Source organism: Hippichthys cyanospilos, chromosome 1 (assembly GCF_059441005.1).
Source record: "Hippichthys cyanospilos isolate Australia breed blue-spotted pipefish chromosome 1, RoL_Hcya_1.0, whole genome shotgun sequence".
NCBI lineage: Eukaryota > Metazoa > Chordata > Actinopteri > Syngnathiformes > Syngnathidae > Hippichthys > Hippichthys cyanospilos.
In genome coordinates, this window is record NC_142369.1 from 16,530,199 (window position 1) to 16,550,594 (window position 20,396).

Sequence of the window (20,396 nt, forward strand, 5' to 3'; positions counted from 1 at the left end):
CACTTGGGCACCACCCTCTTCAGTTGATCCTGTGACCTGCAGTTGACCATTCGAACCTTTGTCTTGAGGTCAGGTTAGCTCCCACACTCCAGGGTCACAGAATGGTCATGTCGCATGCTTGGAACATTTCTGTCAAAACACCAAACCTTTTTATGATCCTGATCTGTGTAATTTGTCGGGAAAGGGGGAATTTAGCTTTGAAATGAGCTTGTCGAGCAAACACCAAACACACAAAGTTCAATATAGATGTTTTTTCTAGGTGAATGACAGTTTGGCAAAAAAAGTATTGATTATTAATTTTACGAAATGATTATGAATAAAACAGCAACATTGATTCCTTCCAATACATGTAAATCGGTGTCAATTATATGCAGTTTCACTATTCAGCCTGGTATCAATTCCCAACCAGCAGGGATCAGCAGTAAATAGAAGAAAAAGAAAAAAAAAAAACCACAATGTTTTTAGTTGAGTTTCACAGAATGCATTGCATGGCACAATTAATAAACAAGTAAGAACAATCGTTTTGTCCCATGTTGTGTTGCTTGAAGTTGTATTCTTAATTTATATGGGAAAATGTATTTCATGATTTTTTTTTTTTAAACAGTCACAGAACTTTGAATTGCACACCTAATCATTACTTTTTTTGAATGACACTTCTACACAATGAATTTATCGACAAACCTTTTGATATATATGACGGAATAAAATCTTTTGATTTGGACTTATGTGTAATAAATGACACCACTGTTCCAAGTGGTAACATACAGCAGATTAAAATACATGGAGTCAACAAGTTCAATTAACCGACAAACATCAGCCATTTGGCCGATTTTTTTTGACCAGTGTTTGAAGGGCCAGTTTAATTGGATTCATTGGTTGGGTTCTAACAGTGACTTATTTTTACAGCGGTATTACATGTAAATAGTAAAACATGAACGTAACACTTAATACAAGTTTCATGATGATGGTCTTTTAAGCTCAAAATCGATTATTTCTAATGATGTTATTTTTAATGAAATAAATTGCATGGACATCTTAAAATTAAATCCATTGATTCGACTGTAACTGCTGAAAATGTAACAGCTGGCTGAAGTACATTTTATTCACATCTGCTTTCATGAAAAATGCTTCTAAAGAACATCTTTTTTTTTTTTTGTCAAACAAGTAGTGGGACAACTTTAATAATAGGAAAAAAATTTAAAAAATTAGTATAGACTTCCTTGTTGCATTCATTCATATAAAAACTGCCTCTGAATAAAAGCTAAATTGTTGTACAGAGATTGCATTGTTATACAGAAACTCTCATTGCTTTTATTTTTCTTCCAGTAAGTAAGGTAAAATCCCTGTGACTTGTTTAAGTTCAAGAAGGAAAAATAAAGGCTCAAAAGCGCACAGGAGTACATGTTTTTTCTACAAATGTAACCATCGCACGCTTCCTCTAATAGGTTTATGTTAGCTAATTTCCTGTGGCAACTTTAGAGGAGGTTGAAGACCAGCATAGTATTTTGTACTACATAATTGTCAATTTTGAAATGAACGTTAAAATACACAAGAGCATAGTGAAAATGATTGATGAGATTATCTGTGAATGTGCATACAGATGCCTGTGTATAAAGTTTGCGCTTTAGGAGGGTGACCCTGTAACATCCTCTAATCCAAAGGCCACGGCCAAGCGAGATAGCATCTTCACTTGTTCCATGCACAGCCCATCCTTATTACCTTGGATATAATCAGTTCCCATCTTTTTTGTCTCTGCCGCTGGCTACACACAGGAGCACCTGTCAATCAAAGTGACCACTAATTCACTCCATATGAAAACCGACATGCAGGGAATTCTGGAAATCTCATATTCTGCCCTTTTATTTACCCTCCTGGTAAGTTGACAAATTTCCTCATTGACAAGAGAAATGTGGTGATCGCCGCCAGAGGAAGGAACAGATCAGTTTCTTATTTTCTTCACAGGCTCAATTTTGCTTATTTTAAGTAGCGACGCTGGAGCAATAGATAGTGGGAGTATGATGTCATGGATCTGTGGGGTCTGCCTGACTGCTCTTGTTTTGAAATAATTAAATATGATCTCTTGTGCCCTTGATCCTGGGGGGTAAAGGACCACAAGCAGGTGAAATGAACCACATAATTGAAAAATCCAGAGTGCAATCCAAAACTAAGTGGTCTTCTGAAACCATAGTGCGGTGGGCACAACAAATTTAATAAATAACTGCTGGGCACTCTGGGGGGTTTGAGTGAGGGGCTGTCAAAGGGGCCCAATGTTTCCAGGTTTGCTGATCGTCCGCCGGGAGCGGAGGTGACACCGAATGTGTTGTCAAGCGTAAATCCCGATGCAGAAGACCCTTGCAAGATGGGTGTCCATATATCAAAGGTCTCACTGACTCTGGCTGCCATTTGATCTCTGCTCAGGAAATTCAAAATTCCAGGCAGATGAGGGGTGAAACTGAGAGGCCCTTAAGCCCGGCTTGTGCTAGTGATTAGAGGCAGCTGTTTCGATTCACATTTCGGAGGACTTGAACCCTACAAGCGGCCGGGTTTTTACATGGCTGACTACAGATTGGAGCAGCTCGAACCGCGGCGGCCATGACTATGGTAGAGAGGTGTGAACATCATCAAAAGTACATTGTCCTAAAATTTGTACAACAACCCCGAAGAGCAAAAACAGCACTCCTCGGTAACTGTGCACGAGACACTATCCCTGAGGTAATGATGACTTGAGTGGTCTTTGTCATTGGTGAAAGAACATGTAAAGTGAAGGGTGAAATAGGTGAGGCACACAAAGGGGAGACACAGAATGAGTAGAGTGATAAAAGGCGAGACAGTGAATTAAAGAGATAGGGAGAGGTGTGTGACAGACACCCAGAGAATGAGGGAACGGGCGCAGAGTGGCGCAGGCACATAAACGATTAGTCCCCAACACGAGCTGACAGCTGGATGCATGACCTTGGCTGGATTTGAGCACAACAACCCACAGTGTTCATTTGCATCCCTTCCATGCCAAGTGATTTAGATACAATTCTCATCCGCTAAACAGGAGGAAGAGGAAGACGTGGGAGCGTAAAAGACCTTCAGCAAGTTTAGAGGCGGGGCTTCAAATTATGTGGCATTATACACAACCTTCACACAACTCAAAGTCCTTTTGGACACTTTGGCATGCAGAATCATATTACTAAAAGTCAACGATGGGATGCTTAGCGGTGTTAGCGTGGAGGTTCTCGCACCACTATTTATACTGCCGTGAAAGTTGGGGACATACCCCTCTTATTAGAAAACAATCTACCTGCTCTTAAACAGACTTGGAGCTGATATCTTTGCAAAGTGGGTAAGAGGTGAGCAACGGCTATGTTGTCGCTCACAATGACACAATATCTGTTAAAAACATCATTTAAATCAAGACATGCCATAGACAAATGGCCATCAGAAAATAAGTATGACCACAAAGCAGGTCTTGACTGTCATCAAAATCCAAATGATGTGACCTTTCATCCCTTTTTAACCTTTTGAACTTTCTATTCTGCACCTACCTGTAGATAATTCCAAACTAATGACTCCCCTATCAGGAGGCACTAAGAGTGGCCCATGACCCTCCCTGACCTTCCTCTGATACCTAATACGTGATTATTTGAGGACACTCGAAGAAGAATAGATACTTGCGCAGGATGTCATTAGGGCAGAGCTAGCCAGAGGACACATGCTATTATAATCAGTCAGAAGAAAACCATTTCATAATTGATCTAAAGCCATCACTGGTGAAATGCAGTGCAATCACACGAGGTCCATTATCTGTAATCGTCAATGTGAATATAAAGACACTAGCAGAAAGCGATGGAAATAAGCGAGGCAGCGTGCCATTTGTGACCTCTGCTCTGCACTTCACTCAAGTCTAAGAAAGAACCTTATGCCAAGTCATTCCGTTACTCGTACGAGCAGTAGGCCATGCCCCGGATTTATGGCACATTTCACACTCCGCCACCATGCATGACAAGCCATTGATCTGAACCTCACACTGGAGTGATAATTAGTCAACTGCTGCCAAATGGCAAGACAAAAAAATAGAAACAAAAAAAACAAAACAAAAAACAAATGACTGACTGGCCTCTGCAGAGGTGCTGTGGTTATGTATCAGTGCTTCTTTTGAGCACACCGCTGCGGGAGCACACTTGAACCAGCAGGTGGGGATTGATTGATCAACTACTAAGAAATTAATAACATTTCTCATATTACCATTTAAATCCACTGGCGTCATATGCCCTTTCAAGTGTGAACAGGTCTTTTGTTTGAACACCAATTGCACTATTCATGTATAGGATTCTGCAACACACTGATTGCAAAAGATAAGTATTTATACAACGTAGATATTCAACTCAATATACATCCAAAAATTGTCACGCAGGTTCTCATGTTTAGGATCAGAGCAGGAGATCGCAGTTGTCTACGGCAGTCATTATCGCATCTTTTTAAAATCACTTATGCATTTGATTGTTCCATTGAATAATCCCTCAAATCTTATCATACTGTATTTATTTTCATTTTTTAAATAGCTTGTTAAGTGTTGAATGTAAGTTGACAAACACAACAAACAAACAGAGAGCTACATTTGAAGGGCAAAAAAAAGGAAGACTAGTCTACTCTATGTAACCATACTCAAAACATTGGTATGCGGCAGCTCTATTGACTAAATATTCACTAGATATATTTGTGTACTGACTCGCTGCTTTTTTGATCGATTTCTCATTCATGCGAAATTGATGCTCAATTTGTGTATTTTATGTCAGACATGTTAGGTAGGTGGCTCTAGTGTCTTTGGACGCACAAATGTATGTCAAGCATACTCACTCACTTCTAGTCCGGATCTGCAGCAGTTATGCTAGTTGCATGCCGAGGCGGACTGCCTGGGCAAAATCACTAACCCCAAGAAGAGTGACTGCTGCCACAGCAGGTCCATGTAGGCGCCGTTTTCTTTGGGACTTTAGAGGAAAGGGCTTTGAACATGTATCTGTCATCACTCTCTGCCGTTGCCCCTGATCGTCGTGCTCAACATGGGCAGTGCTCCGTGGCTGACCAAGAGGAGCAGCAAGCAAGGACGAGCTCTGTCGGTTCTGCCTGAGAGAGACTGCGCAAATGGTCATTCTTGGTCCATGCTTTCTCTGAATGGTTCTGGGAGAACCAAAATTATATTCCCTGGTCCATTCAGTTCCCAGGACTCGGTACCCAACCCTACACACAACAAGACAGAAATAACAATGATTAGATCATTTAAAACTGGAGCATGTGGCTGCGTATCTGAAGGCTGTGTTGCTCGGCCACCTGATGTAATTTCTGGTGTGACATGAACACATTGTTGTCCAAATGTACATGGACTTTGGAATGCAGCCTTCAAATCTGGCCGTTTCAAAAAAGATGGGCTCTGAATGAAAACTGCTTCCTTGGCAGTTAAGTTAATATCTGTTAAAAATGTATTGTAGGCTTTTGTCATATGCTATAATGAGTGAATGCATTAACAAAAAAACGTGTTCTGTTCTTCCATGCATGCTCTGTATTTCAGCGGAGCATACAAACTTCGCTCCAGAAAAAGTGGCAAGCAGAAGCACCATTTTGGACAAATAATTGACTTCATTCAGTTTTTTAGCGTCTCACTCCTTTTATTTTGAGCTATGAAACAACATTGTTCATATTTTGCTTTAGCTTCAAGATTGCTTGTTTTTTGAGGAAGAGACTAAAGCCAAACCCTCCCATCAGCGTGGGGTCTTTTTTTTTCGCACAAAACAAAGTAAGTTGTAGCTAATTATATTTAATGTGTTGTCTTGTTAACCATTTATTTATGAATATCTTGTTCTAATCACCCATGGAATTGTTTATGTAAACTCCTAAATTGGTTATCAACACCAAGTCTCCTGATTTGCCGTGGCTTTGGTCAGAGAGTGTCTGTGTGCTTGCAGATGGGCAGTAAATCATGCTGACTGTAGCGCAGTCAAAAAGGAATGAGCCACACTTGACTTCAAAAGGTCTTGTCACTAACGTTGATGTTACAATTACCAAATGTCCATTACACGGGTACCTGACAAAGCTACAGTTTAAGACGTTCCAAACGAGCAACACATGTTCAGTTTGTTTCCGTTTGTGTGGTTTCAATAAACAGTGAGGGTGTCAGCATGTTGAGTGCAGGCAGGCACACACAAGACGGACTAGAATTGAATCTAGAAATGCATGCTTTGTCTAATTCTGGCAGACTTGCTGCTTCCCTTTTGACGTCAATGTAGCTGTGACAAAATGAGCTATTGATATAATCTTTGACTAAGAAAGGCATAAAAGGGTCCTAAATTTGCCCACTTCTGTATTGAGCAACCTTAATGTTAATTTCTATTGCGAGCTCCCAAGTGTGTGCACGGGGGGTGGGTGGATGTAGTAAAAATCTGCAACTGAAACAACTTTCAACCCATAGCCCCTTTATTTAGATTAGGGGGCGGATCAAAGACTGGATTTAATCTGGGCCATTGGGCAAGGGTGGGGATTACGGAACAGTGGCAATGTGTGGTACTTTGCCTTCACTAAACACACCTTGGTGTTTTAGAGTGTGGAAACACTCAGAGCCAATTTGTAGTGCACAAAACACCCATACCATTCAAGCAACTATGTATTATGGTAACAGGGAATCTAAAGAACAATCAATTCATTTTTGCTAAAATTAGCCACTGCCACAAAAAAAAAAAAAAAAAACACACCTTGGGGAATGTGATGTTAGGAAAAAGAAGCATCTTATGAAAAGGGCTCTTAAATGATCCATTATCTGAAGCATCTTATCGTTTTAAAGGTTGCTGCCTAGCCGGTGCCTATCCCAGCAGTCTTTGGTCAGTAGGCGGGGCACACTCTGACCTGGTTGCCAACCAATCACAAAGAAAAGGGATACAAAATGGCAAATTGCTCTTCTTAATTCCCACTCAGCCCAACATATCCCAACCATACTCATATGAGCAGTCAATCATAAGTGCAAAAAAAACAACAACAAAATGTTTGGCTCTGTTTTTAAAGCAAAAAAATGTTGCTTTTTTGGGTTGATAAGAACCCAACTTTGATCAAAAATGAATTTATGTAAATCTAAAATTTGTCACAGCCTACCTGTCTGGCTACCTCGTTCTCTCTCAGAACCATTTTTACCACATTCCAATCATCAGTCCTGATTACCACTAGGTTCAACTAATTTCCTGTACAGTATACCACTGCCTCTCCTTGCCATTATTTGCCAGGTCATCTTTTGTTCCCATGCTAAGACTTCCAGCAAATAGCCTCACCTGCCTGCGCCACAACTCTGTATGTCCCTGACCACTGACCTGCTCGACCATTTTTGCCTACTCATGCCTCACCCAGCTTGTCCCCGACCACTCCAACGCCTCCTGCTCCAATAAGAAGCCCTGTCCCACCTGCCTCTCCACACTTCAGTCACTCAAGAACAATCCGCTTTGGCTCAATTTTGTCTGTCTGTCTGCCTCCTTTCCCTCACGCTCACAAATGCAAGCCAGCAAAGTCAGCAAAGCCAGTTTCCACTTGCCTAGGCATGCTCCTCGGTTCAATCGTGATAAAATTGTGTAATATAATATGAGCTATATACACAACAATTTTGGGGGGTTATTTTGAAAAAAAAAAATATATATATATATATACATACTGTACATACATACATACATACATACATATAAGCTATAAAATAAAATAAAAAAACATTTTTTAGATTTATTATTGTGTTTTTGTTTTGATTTTTATAGTATTATGAAATTCTGTATACTATAAACTACAAACTATATACTATGAACATTTATGTTTAAAAAACAAAAAAAAAACAAAAAACAAAACCAAAATAACAAAAACAATAACGACACAATTATGGGTGAAAGGGGGACCAATTTTTACTTGGGTCAATTTGACCCCAATTTTTTTTGTAAAAGTACAAAGTCAGTCCCTATTTTGGAACCAACCCTTTTTAGAGCGTTCCAGTCATCAATTTGCTCTTTTATCCTGTCAATGTTAAGCCTTCCAAAAAAGTTACCTCACCCACAATCATGTATGAACTCACTCATTCTTATGAAGCCGCTCTAGAAACAAATGGATGTTCAGTTCGAACAGACTTTGACAGGACAAGTGGGAACCATTCACTTGCGCAACGGCAACTTCATCTGGGCCATGCCACGATCCCCAATTATTAACAAAATAATATGCATGTTGGCCATAACAGATTTGTACGCACTCGTTTTCACATGGAAATTCAAATGTTCTTTTTTCTCGTCTTACTTAAGACCTTCCCTCGGTTGAGGTGAGCTTCACAAGTTGTTTTGATCACTGACTCAGTTTGTAAAGTGCCTTTGGGGTAGATGTGAGTTCAGCCTTCCCCCAAATCTACCCACGTACCCCTAAGGCAAAGCTCTGAATGTCTTTAAAGGAGTAATAGGGAGACGTGCCAGAGAAATGCAGTATGCTGACTTTTTTTTTAGTCCTACTCAACTTCTCCCACTTCTTCTTGTGCTTAATGCCACTTCTGTTGTATGTACACACGTGGAATCTGAAGTCGTTTTACTCAATTGAAGTCAAAGATAGAGGTCTTGGCTGGGCTATGTTTGGGAAAAAGAGCAATATCTGTGAGGTCCGCACTCCCCTCAAAGCCTCCCTTGTCAGGAAAGGCCCCAGTAAGAGTGCTGGGGGAGCACCAAACAGCTCAACGGCCGGGTCATTTATCATAATCGACCCAATGAAAGAAGCCAAATAGCTTTGGCTTCCAACTCTTCTTCTCTCTACATCTCTCTATTTCTTGTCTCCCTTCTCTCCTTCCTTCATCCTCTTTCACCGCCTTTGTGCAAATGTGGTGGGAATATGGTAATTGCAATTTTACTGAGGTTGCTTGTACCAGCATGGAGACTGGATGTTTAGACCTGGGGCCTTCTGTATGTTCTGAGATGATTTGTCAGGCCGTGGTGGCCCCTCAGGGTCAAAGGCCCCGACCTCAGGAGTGCTGCATGTGTTTTTATGTGAATACTGAAGGTCTGCGCCGGCCATAATGAACCTCAGCTCAAATAAATGGCCATCCGTTGGCCAGCGAGGGATGACAAAGACCTCATCTGCATACTTGCAGGTAGACACCGTGGTATCGGATTTGACATTTGCGTGACAGCCTCAATGTGGTGGGCTGCATCAGATGGGAGAAACTCAGTGCGGGTGTCCGAATGTGGAGCAGAGGAGCTATGGCACCTTCCTGGGAGTGTTTACTACTTGCCACCACTTTTCCTGTTTTAGTCTAAGAAAAATCAATGACAATTAATCTTTCCCAACATTAAAACAAAAAAAAAAACCAACAACCTGAAAACAACGGCTTTATTTGCGCATCTGTGTGCATGGCCCGTGTGAACTTTTGTGTAGGCTGCTGGCCTGCATACGAACAGGGCAGAGGGCGTGCACACACACGAACACACACTGACAGCTGACACATTGGGCTAGTTCCGAGCCGCGCTTCCCTGCCTTTCTCTCCCAGTCTCTCCCTTTGTCATTAAAGAAGCAAACGTGTTCTCGCTTGGTTTGTTTGTTTACTGGTTTGTACTCCTCCTGGGGGAGTTAGGAACAAAAAACAAAATTTGTTCTCAGCTGGCCGCCTGCCTCGTCCCTGAACACTTCTCATTCTCTGCTTCTCCTCCTCTCGCTTTCTCAGCATGGATGAGTAGATTACATATGCTTCCTTTCTGAATGAGTTCACTTGTAAATAATGGATTGATTTATTGTGTGTTTGTGTGACTCTCAAGGATTTTTTTTCTCCATCAGACAGTCACAGTAGGAGCTTCAGTTTGTCTCAGTGGAATGGTTAAGGTAGGATTGGACTTACATAGAGAAAGCGTTCAAGGATATGTCTGCAGGTATGACTATAGAGGGCGGGGAATTTGTTGACTGATACATATGAACGTAAGTCAACCAGTTCTAATTGGTAATGAAATAAAGAAGTGTGTTAAAAAGGTAAACAATTCACATTAGACATTTCACAGCAACACGGTGCTGTAGTACAAATATAAGCAGTATGGGATGCAATATCAAAACTGTCTTTCTTTATAATTCAACGTTGTAATCATGAGCCCAAATGATATATTAGCCACTATCAGAGAGGTATTGTTTATACTGAACAATATGACTATAATTGCTGTCTGCAGTGATGTTGCCGCAAGATGCAGACAAATAAGATCAATAAAACACCTCTCTGTATCAAGTAAGCTGTTAGATACAGAAAGTACATTTTGAATTTTGAGAGTCAAGGCTAAGGTCATTGTTGTGAGTGCAACAGAAATGTGGATGTACTTTATTTGGAAGCAACCAAGGCTAAGGTTGATGTAATTGTGAATCTATTTCATTAATAATCTTTGAAAACCACTGTGGAATTATTTGAATAGCAATAAAAGGATAGGGCCCTGAGAAGTTGTTAAAAAAAAACAAAACAAAAAAAAAAACAGGGGGTTTATGTTTAAGACAGTAGAAAATCATGATCAGATCATTCCACCTACCAATAGAATGAAAAACCAAAGTTGGTATCATATTGATACAAAAGTTAGTTACAATTATTATTTTTTTCTTTATACTGTACAACAACCTTGTCTTGCAGCTTGCAATTAAAGCTACAGTAGTAATTTTGCTGCTAGATGTAGACAAAAAAGATCAATAAAATACCTCAGATATGATACAAACTAACAGATTCAGAGAGAAAATTTTGAAGGTTAGACTAAGATCCAACATTACTGTGAGTGTAACAGAAGTGTGGATGCACTTTGCTTGGCAGCAGTCAAGGCTAAGGTCATTACACTTATGATGCTATTACTCTAATAATGATCAGTGAAAACCACTATGGTGTTATTTGAATAGCAACAAAGGGATGGGGCCCTGAAATGGTTCCACAAATTCTCTTCATTGGAAATGTCACCTTGAAGGGGTGAAAAATGAGGAGCAGGTAATGCTCATGATGTGAAGAACTAATTGAAAGCGATATGTAAAACAAGCTAAGAACGCATGGGACACACTTTCTGGCCCGCCCAGCCATAAGCTACAATAATTAATATTTTCAGTGTTGTTTAACAGTAATTTGGAGCATTTTTTAATTTATTTTTTTTATTTTGGCAAATTATTAATTCCAGTTTCAGGTTTACGTGAGTGTATTCATGCTTTGATTCAATTCGCCATGTCACTCCCCCTTGTTGCTTCATTTGTTCAGTTTAGTTTAGGTTCATGCTAATTGTAAAGCTTTAATGTTATTAGGATATGGTTAATAACTCAACAACAAAAAAGTTTGTCCTTATAAGACAAATGATTTGAAATACCAGTATTTTATGAACCTAAAAGTACTTGGCATGCTTGTCATCGATACTGGAACCAGTATTAGCTAGGTACTGATCAATACCAAAATCTCAGGTATGGCACGGCTCTGCAGATCGGGGTGACCAAGAAGTGAGAATAGAACAGAGCACATGTGCACATGTTTGTGTATCTGTATTGGTAACTAAGCAGAGAAAGACTGATGCAGGACAGCAAGATCTAAAAAGTGGGGGGTGGGAAGTTACCGGAAGATGAATGGCCTCTAAGATGAATGCATGCAGGCCAGAGCGGGGCGACCCCCACTCTATTCTGGCCCACTACCATGACATCAAAACAGAAGGGGAAAACATCCCCTCTTTGTGGAAGAAGCTAATTTAATTTGTACCTTCCAAAGCGGGGTAAATATGTTTGAACTGTCTGACTGAGCGTACGGTGGCCCGATCGGGTTCTCACGGGAAACTGCTGCGCACAGGATATCAAGCCTGCCGCATCACAACTTCACTTTCCAAACTAATCTAATATCTGGGCTCTTCTTTTCTTTCACTGCCCTCCCTCGCTCCATCTGTTCCTGCGCTGCTTGTCTCGCGAGGCCGTCACTCCCTGCTGTCCGTGCTTCGTGTCATTCCGGCTCCCGGTGTTCCCCGGGGATGATCCCTATGACCTTCTCGCTGTCTTACTGGAATTTGACGTCAAAGGTCTTGTAGCTGAGAATTGAGTTTTGTTTAGTAACAAGAATGACCCTTTGACTTTCCCGCTAGTCAGTGACTCAGTCACGCAGGCATCCTCTCACACTTACACTCCTTCTCATTTGCTGTGGCTACTTCTCTCCATTCGGCGTTCTCCTCTCAGACTCACATCACTGGATCTTCCATTCTCTGCCCCTTGGTCTCCCTCCCTGGCTATCTCATGTATTATTTCAGTCTGCAGGGGCTCTGGGTGGAAATGAAATATGGCGGCGAAGCCTCAATGGGCATGCTCATATTCTGTGTAATTACCTCGGCCCAGGACCGGGTCTCGGCTCAGTATCTATAAATCTGTGCCTCTCGCTGGCCCCAGCCGCCTTTTGAAACCCTACCCTGCCGACGCTTCGCGGTGAGACTCTGACCCATGACCTTTCACACCGCCAGGGCTGCTGGGAGTGACCTGTGACCCTGCGTTGGGCTCTCTCAGAGGCTGCTCAGTCTGACCCCTCTGAGCCTCGTGACCTGCTAAGTCACAGCTGTGCTTGATCTGTCCTTTGGGGCTTGAGGGGAACACGTTAAATGGGGAGGGTTTTTTGCAGGAGTGTGAGAGTTGTGCGTGTGACTTGATTTGTACGACTGGCTACGCCATGACTGATGCATGTCAATTACTATCTCTTTGCATGTACGTACATACAGTAGGTAAATTACCAAAACAACATGTGTCTTACTGCCAGGGTTTCAACATGTAGACTGGGTCAAAAGCTATCAATCAAGCGTACAAAGGTCATGGGCCCCCTAATGCTTGTGTGTCTGTATGCAATGCTAATGTCATCTGTTAAATAAAACTATGTAGGGATGATTTATCACGGCGTATCGATCGTTAAGACACACCCAATCTACAATGAAGTAAAAAGTCTGAAATGTCTGATGGTATGGAGATTTAATGAGACACGTGAGCACATGGGTCGCTTTGTGTCTGCTGTTATTATTAATGGCTGTGTTTTGATCCTGACCTCTAAATGTGTTATCCTGTTTCTTACTGCTCTCGGTTAACATTATCTGATGTTCTTAGGCTACCTCGGTTGTGTCGTCTGCACTCACAGGATGTGTTTACATTAGAATGACCTGTTCAAAGAGTGACTTTTGCTGAGGTTTTGCTATTTATTTGCATTAATAACATTTTTATGTTACAATGACTGTCATAACGATTCAGTACAAAGCAGTATAATGCACATTACATTTCTTGTATCAAGAGCTTACTCAAAAGTTGTACTTGTAATGGAATATGCATAATTTACGACTGAGAATTTGATTTATGGCCGTGATGTCTACTAGTCACAGTAAATGGAACAGTATACTTTTGGTCAGTACTTCACAACATTTATTGGTGTCCAGGTAATTTAAAAAAAAAAAAAAAACTGAACCAGAATGCTGTGTCAGATTTACTACAATTTGAAACGACATTTTCAGTGGTATCTCCAGGTATAATATATTCAGGAAAACCAGAGGACAGATTATATAATATCGGACTTTTGTTGTAAAATGTCACAAGTGACAATGTGCATGCGTATGAAACTTTCAAAAAAAGGCATGAATTGTTTTGCAAAGCAGTAAATTGCTTCACATTCCGGTTAGTTGGCTTTTAATTTGAGAATAAACATGTGCTGTCCCCGTCGGTAATCAAAAAGCATTAAATTACTGTAGATTGACTGTTAAAATATCACGTACCCCTAAAGTGCCTTTACGTAACTCCATTTGACAACTGCTGACAAAGTAAGTTCATTATGTTCCGTCAAGGCAAACAGGCAACAGTTTCTCTGTTCCTACAATCATGAATTCCTCTGCTATGTTTTTCAAGTGTTTAGGTGAAAACAGAAAGGCAATATTGTTTAAATCTGTCACCTTGTGTTTTGTGTTTCCAGGATAGTGTTGCACATTTAACTAACACAATAAATTATTTCTGATGAATATGGTCTTGCCTAAACAGGCAATAAGTGTGTGGATTGAGTAAACGTATTGCTTTCATGTCCAGCCATGGAAACTTCTCAATGTTTATGCAATTCTGTCAATCTCAACAAGAGGGGAGGGGGCACGTGCTAAACTAAAGAAGATGATCCTTTTTTAACTTTTCCACTTTAGTCCTCTGGTCCCTGAGCAAAGAGTTTTGACCTTTCGTCCTACCGTCATTTTCCAGCATTCATTCCCTCTCTGTGTATGTGCATGGGTCCGCTCCCCCTTCGGCCTTCAGATCCCCATGTCGGACCAGAGCGAGGCCTCCGTGACCTGCAGCTGTGTTTACTGTCAACACAGACTAGTGTTAGGACAGCTGGGAGAACAAGAGAAGGCCAGACAGTAGAGCACATGAACGCACATAGCCAGGGCAGCATATGCTAAACGTGTTCACGCATACAACAGTTTAAAAAGAAAATGGACAAATACCAACACGTGTTCCCATAATTACACGGTACAAACAAGATGCAACAAATTATCAAGTGATATGACTACTCATCAGAGCCACCCAAACGTTATCTGTTCGTATAAGCCTACAAACATTTTATAGTGACTTGGTTCAAGGTGGTCAAATTTTACTCCCTAGGGTGCAGTCAAGCACGAAATGCTAATCATATGTATAGAAGATAAGTAATAAGTAGTCATATCCTCTCACTTCAATATCTGTAGATTATAACAAAAAATGGTGGCTACAGAGATGATTACATGATTATTTAATGGGATAATTGATTTGCAAATATTCGATAGTAATAGCCCTAATGCTGACCTCGTCTAACTTTTTCAAATTTAACACACACAGACTATTCCAACTCATATTTAAGACACTCTCGGAGAAATATGGAGTAAAAGAACAGCTGGTAACCCATTTAGTGTGCGCATGTAACAAGTCAAATATCTCTGGAATTCTCTTATTCTATAACATCTCCTCTGTTCCTTTATACAACTGCATAAGTGTGGGACAGACCACGATTCACACACTCTGCATCCTGCCTTCATGACTGGCTACACACATGGAGCTCGGACCACGACCTTAATGTGTTTCATGGGAGCTTACAAACCCTTTCCATAGTTGTGGTATGGCTCTCCACATGTGTCGTGTCAAGTCTGTGAGAGAGGAAGCTCCACTGAGAGGGGGGGGGGGGGGGGGGGGGTCTCAAAGCATGCACTATCATTAGATCATAAACAATGTGGCCCGTGGCTGTTGACTATTTTACTGATGCCGGAGAAAGATATTGACATCATTACTTCACAGAGCTCTGAGTTTTAATAACCAATAGTTCAACTGTATCAACAGCATTCCCATCTATACTGCCAATCTACACTTCTACACATCATTAGAAAAAGATTTTTTTTGTTCTTACTGCATATTTTCCCCCAATGTGTTTCAAAATAAATACATATAGTATATAAAAATATCCACCAAGCTACAAGTATGTACGTTGTTTCACACAATTACATTAGGTCTTTGGATTAGGGAATTGGATAAAACTGAGTTGTGTGAACAGCTGCATTAAAAACATGAATTAAATGTAAAGAAATGTTTTCTTTTTTTTAAGCCTGTGTTGAAATGCTTTGGGAAGCCATTCAACAAGACTGAGATCTTCAAACCTTTAAAAAGGTATTGACACTTCCTCATTGCTATTGACACAACTTATCAGGCGCCAGGGAGGCCATCCTGAGAGGATATTGACATCCTGTTTTTCATGCCATTGATGCACACGCTGACATGCCCGCACTGTCCCTCGTTGTGCACCGCATATATGTATAAAAGAACTGGGCAGCGATAGATAACTGAGTCCACATGCCCCTTCGTCACCTGCGATGGAAAGTGCCTGTCTGTCTGTATGCATGCATACTCAGTCACTTTCACTATGCTATGGTTACCATGGAAACAGACACAGTATGTGTGTATGTATGTGCTGGGAATGCTGTAACGAGTGTGAGTTATTATTTTTTTTGTTACAATTTATCTCGCACTTGTGCTCCTGTTTCTGTCTCTTGCTCTCTGGCCCTCCATCACTGAAAGTCAACCAGTGTGTGAAACAATCAATATCATTAATCAACACAACTCAACAGCGCTCAGCTCTGCAGGGAGAGATGAAGAGGCACGGGGGAATGTCAACATGCCGGCCTGGAGTCGTCTTAAGCAATGATACATATCACACATCACAGGGATGAGGGCAGAGACAAAGAATGGGAGCCTGAGAGCGGGCCTGGAGAGGCGGACTGAGCGAGACTGATCGTAGTGGGATAGAAGGATGCATTGTGGAAAGCGGTGGAAAGGCGCAAACAAGCAAGCGCCAAGAAAAGAAAAAAAAACTCACGTCGGAGAGATATAGGAGTTATTACTCGGTTGTCACCTACAGTATAAAATCCCATATGACATCAGAAGTGCAGTAGTGATGCTCATTTGTCTGACTCTCAGTGAGATAGAACAGTCAATATCCAGTGTGTAGTCACTATTACACCATCTACTGGAGATGCAACCGCATATACTGTACCTTCTCATTAATGCATACTGACCAACATTCACACAAATTAAAGGAAAGTCACAGTACAGTATGTGAGACAAAATAGTTTCAGCATGTATGTGTGTATATATATATATATATATATATATATATATATATATATATATATATATATATATATATATATATATGTAGTGGTTCACTAGACAGAACTGTGGTCATTTCACACGGAGGGATTGTGTGAAAGTGTACAGGACTTGGTTGTGTTTCGAACGTACCCCGAGATTTTATTTTGCCATTCACCTGACGTCAGCTTGAATAGGCTTCAGCTTGCCACTACCCTGAAACAAAAGAGGCATTGAATGAGTGGATGTTGTGATAATGATAACAAATTAACTTTAATGACACATTTTGTAGGTATTACAGAATTTATATTTTAAAATGTAGAACCCATTAAATACATGCAACACAAATAATAAAGAAATGTTCTTTGAGCAAACACTGTTTATGAAGCAAATCTGAGTTGTACTAAAATGCTTGTTGAGTCAGAAAAACATCGAAAACATTCATGTAAATGTCACCTCAACGCAAAAACATTCACATTTAGAAAATGTGATTTCTTGGCTTTTGGCTTATGCTTGCCAAAAAGAAAAAAAAAACACTGAAAGGATTAACGGATTATCAAGTGTCTTGCCGTAGTAGCATACCACTGAAGCACATTCCTTTGACACATCTCACTCCCACTTCTTGACATAACAGCACTTGGCAAAAAGGTAACATAACACCACAAATTAGAGCAAAGAGGGGAAAAGGAAACCGGGAACAAGCTAAACTGCAGTAATAAAACATCATATCCACTTTTTGAAGTTCTGTGAGACGGTTTTGGAAGGCAAAAAAAAAAAAAAAAAAAAATCAAACAGTGACAGTAAAATTGAGGACCACATGAAGATGCAGATGAAAGTAATGATGGAAGATACAATGAACCAGTCGTTGCTATCTGCCAGCCGAAATAAAGTAATGCGTACGCAATGTTCTACATATACTATACATACATACATATACTACAATAACTAATAAGGTTTTCTTTTTCACGTGTACGTTGGGTTACAGTCTATTTATTATCAAATACTTACTAGGTCAAAGTCTGAAGGAGGTGTGCTGATGTGATGGGCAGTCAGGGCCATGCGAGGTCGATGCACGGGCGATCAAGAGTTGACTTCACACTGGCGAGTGGTCGGGTACAGGCTGGATCAGTACAAAGGCAGGCAGAAGTGATCGAGAGGCTAGCTTATGGTCTGAGACAGGCTGGGTCCGTACATGAGCAGGTAATAGGGTTCGGCAGGCTGGCGAATACAGAATGGGTCAGTACACAGGTAGGCAAGCGTGGTCGAGAGGCTGGTGGGTGGTCAGAGACAGGTTGGGTCAGGACATGACTAAGCAGGCAGGGTAGAGTGCTGGAAAGCTCGGCGTAGTGCATCAAGACAATCAGGCGATGTCTGGGAGAGAGAGACCGGGTTTTATATGGAGCAGGTAATTAGAACCAGCTGTTGGTATTTAGTGCCGATTGGCAGGTAACAGGTGAGATGAGAGAGATAATAAAGTGACCGGCTTGGCAGACTGTGACACTTTTATAACATTGAAGAAGTATCACCTTCAACACATACCTGTACTACTTGTCCTTACAGTACAACCCTCCCCCCCCCCCTTCAAAAAAAAATGGTGTTGACTATTTTTTACATCTTATTACAGTATTTGACTTATTTAAGTGCTTGTGTCCACAATCGACAGTAGCATTATTTTATTTTAAAAGGTTTACAATAACATGCACTAGAAAGCCACTGCTATATAAAGAAACTGCCCACATTTTCCTTATTTGTATTTGGCTACAGTCGACAAGTATATCCTGATGGTTGTACAAAAAGCTCCATAGACAAATCTAATTTCATTTCTTTACCTTGCGTTCCCTTCCTATTTTGGGTCAAGGGCTGTGCTGCCTCACTCTACCTCTGTGCCTATCCCATCTGAGGCACAAAAAGTGGCGTGGTGATGACAGCGTTAGTGGTCCCGGGCAGTAGGTTAGGTGGGAGGTTGGGTGTTAGCATGTCAGCAGTGCTTTCGGCAGTGGAACTTGAGTCTCAACACTTTCGTTTACCTCCACTTAACAACTCTGATTTCTGACCCCCAGTGAGTGTTTGCTTCACCACACTCCCCTCACTCTTTTGGGGAAAACATCATCTACATGTAATGCAGTATTATTATATCTAATAATAATATTTTATTTCAAAATATTTCAAAATATTACATATTTTGAAATATGTACTGTATATACATAAACATTGTTACAGGGCCTTTTGATAAGTGAGTGGTGTGGCACTCTGCTCAATTTTGCCCCAAATCAAATGTAATATTTAGTCAAGGTCACGATCAAGTGGCAAGTTCATGAATCGTCCATTTCATTACAATACTGGGAAAAAAAAAAAAAAAAATATATATATATATATATATATATATAAATATGCTCATTATTGTATCAGTGGATAATTATCTACTAATAAATTAAAGATCAAATATGTTTTCACAATATGAAAAAAAAACACATTTAATTATATCTATATGCTAAATAAGACTAATATTGGCAGGATGATTCCAGTTTTGTTCCTCCCAAAATTTCACTTTTTATCTGAAGACAACAGTAAGAACAGCTGATGATGATTGCTGAGTTGCAATTACGGTAATTTGCGCATTCAAAATTGTGACAGTGCATTGAGAGATGTGTGCATCTCCCAAGAGGCCTGTAAAACAGAGCCAAGCAAAGTAGGAATCGAGGATGAGTGCTGGCTTTGTTGTCGGCCTTGTAACCTTTGTATACCACAGTAAATTCCATTTCATTTGTATCATTTGATCCAAATGGCAATCCGATAGCTCAAAAAACTCTACGTGATGAAGATCAGTTTTGGAATTTGTATTCAAAAATTATTTGAAAACAACTTTCAAATTTAATTTAAATAAATACATTGGATTTTAAAAAGTGTGTACCTTAGGGTAAAGGATGCATTTTAAAGAACATACATGTTGACCCCCAAATTGAATTGTTCCAAGATGCGGACCCAAAAATGAATTTGTCCTGTCTCAGCAGAGTTCTATTGAGGTTCTGTTCTCCATTGTTATGTTCTCTGATGGCTCTTTAAGCCAGGAGCCAAAAGTTCACATCTGCATGATTGGACTACACCTCATACGCATTCTCGGGGAGAGAGCATAGCATTCCCTGACAGATTTAGAGACTTGTTTGTTTATTTCCAGTAAAGTGCGCAAGACCAAACACTTTGCCGCATTAATATTCAGCATCAACGCGGGGAGGGAGAGGTGGGGAGCCGGAGCAAGAGAAAAGGGAGAGATGGAGGTACGGAGACAGACCTTCTTGCGCTGCTGCTCCGCGAGGAGGCAGATTATTTTAAGACTGATTGAGACGCCAACGTCAGACGGATTGGGAGCGTGAAGGCAATCAGCAGAAAGATAAGGTGCTGTTACCTGAAGACGCAGCACTGTGCTGCCTGTTTGGGTAGTCCTCCCTGCACGGTCTGATAACAGCTTACTTTTAATGACCAGTGAAAGCTGGCAGGAGATGGACACTAAACAGATCAACCTCTCCTCCCCTCCGGCTGCGCCTGGCTCTGCTCACCAAGTATACCCCCATCTCCCCCATTCCCTTCTCATTCCTTCCATCCATTTCTCTTATAGGATATCTTCATCCAACCATCTACCTATCCCTTAAGCAATGCTCAAAGCAAGCCTGCCAGCATCCGCTGCAGTCAAGTGGCATAACACATGTAAATACATTCCGTAAGGCAGCACACACTATCGGAATACATCCATTCTCGTGAAAACAATCATCATA

General features: G+C 40.8%; 1 long non-coding RNA gene across 1 annotated transcript in view; it reads right to left on the reverse strand.

Annotated features, from left to right (window-relative positions):
* LOC148429444 (uncharacterized) overlaps positions 1-20,396 on the reverse strand; it is a 111,773-nt gene that overhangs the window by 75,989 nt on the left and 15,388 nt on the right. The window contains exons 2-5 of the long non-coding RNA XR_015866849.1: positions 17,635-17,997; positions 16,780-16,842; positions 14,202-14,318; positions 4,850-5,226 (exon numbers count right to left, since the gene is read on the reverse strand). This is a non-coding gene — a long non-coding RNA (uncharacterized LOC148429444). The remainder of the gene's footprint in view (positions 1-4,849; positions 5,227-14,201; positions 14,319-16,779; positions 16,843-17,634; positions 17,998-20,396) is intronic.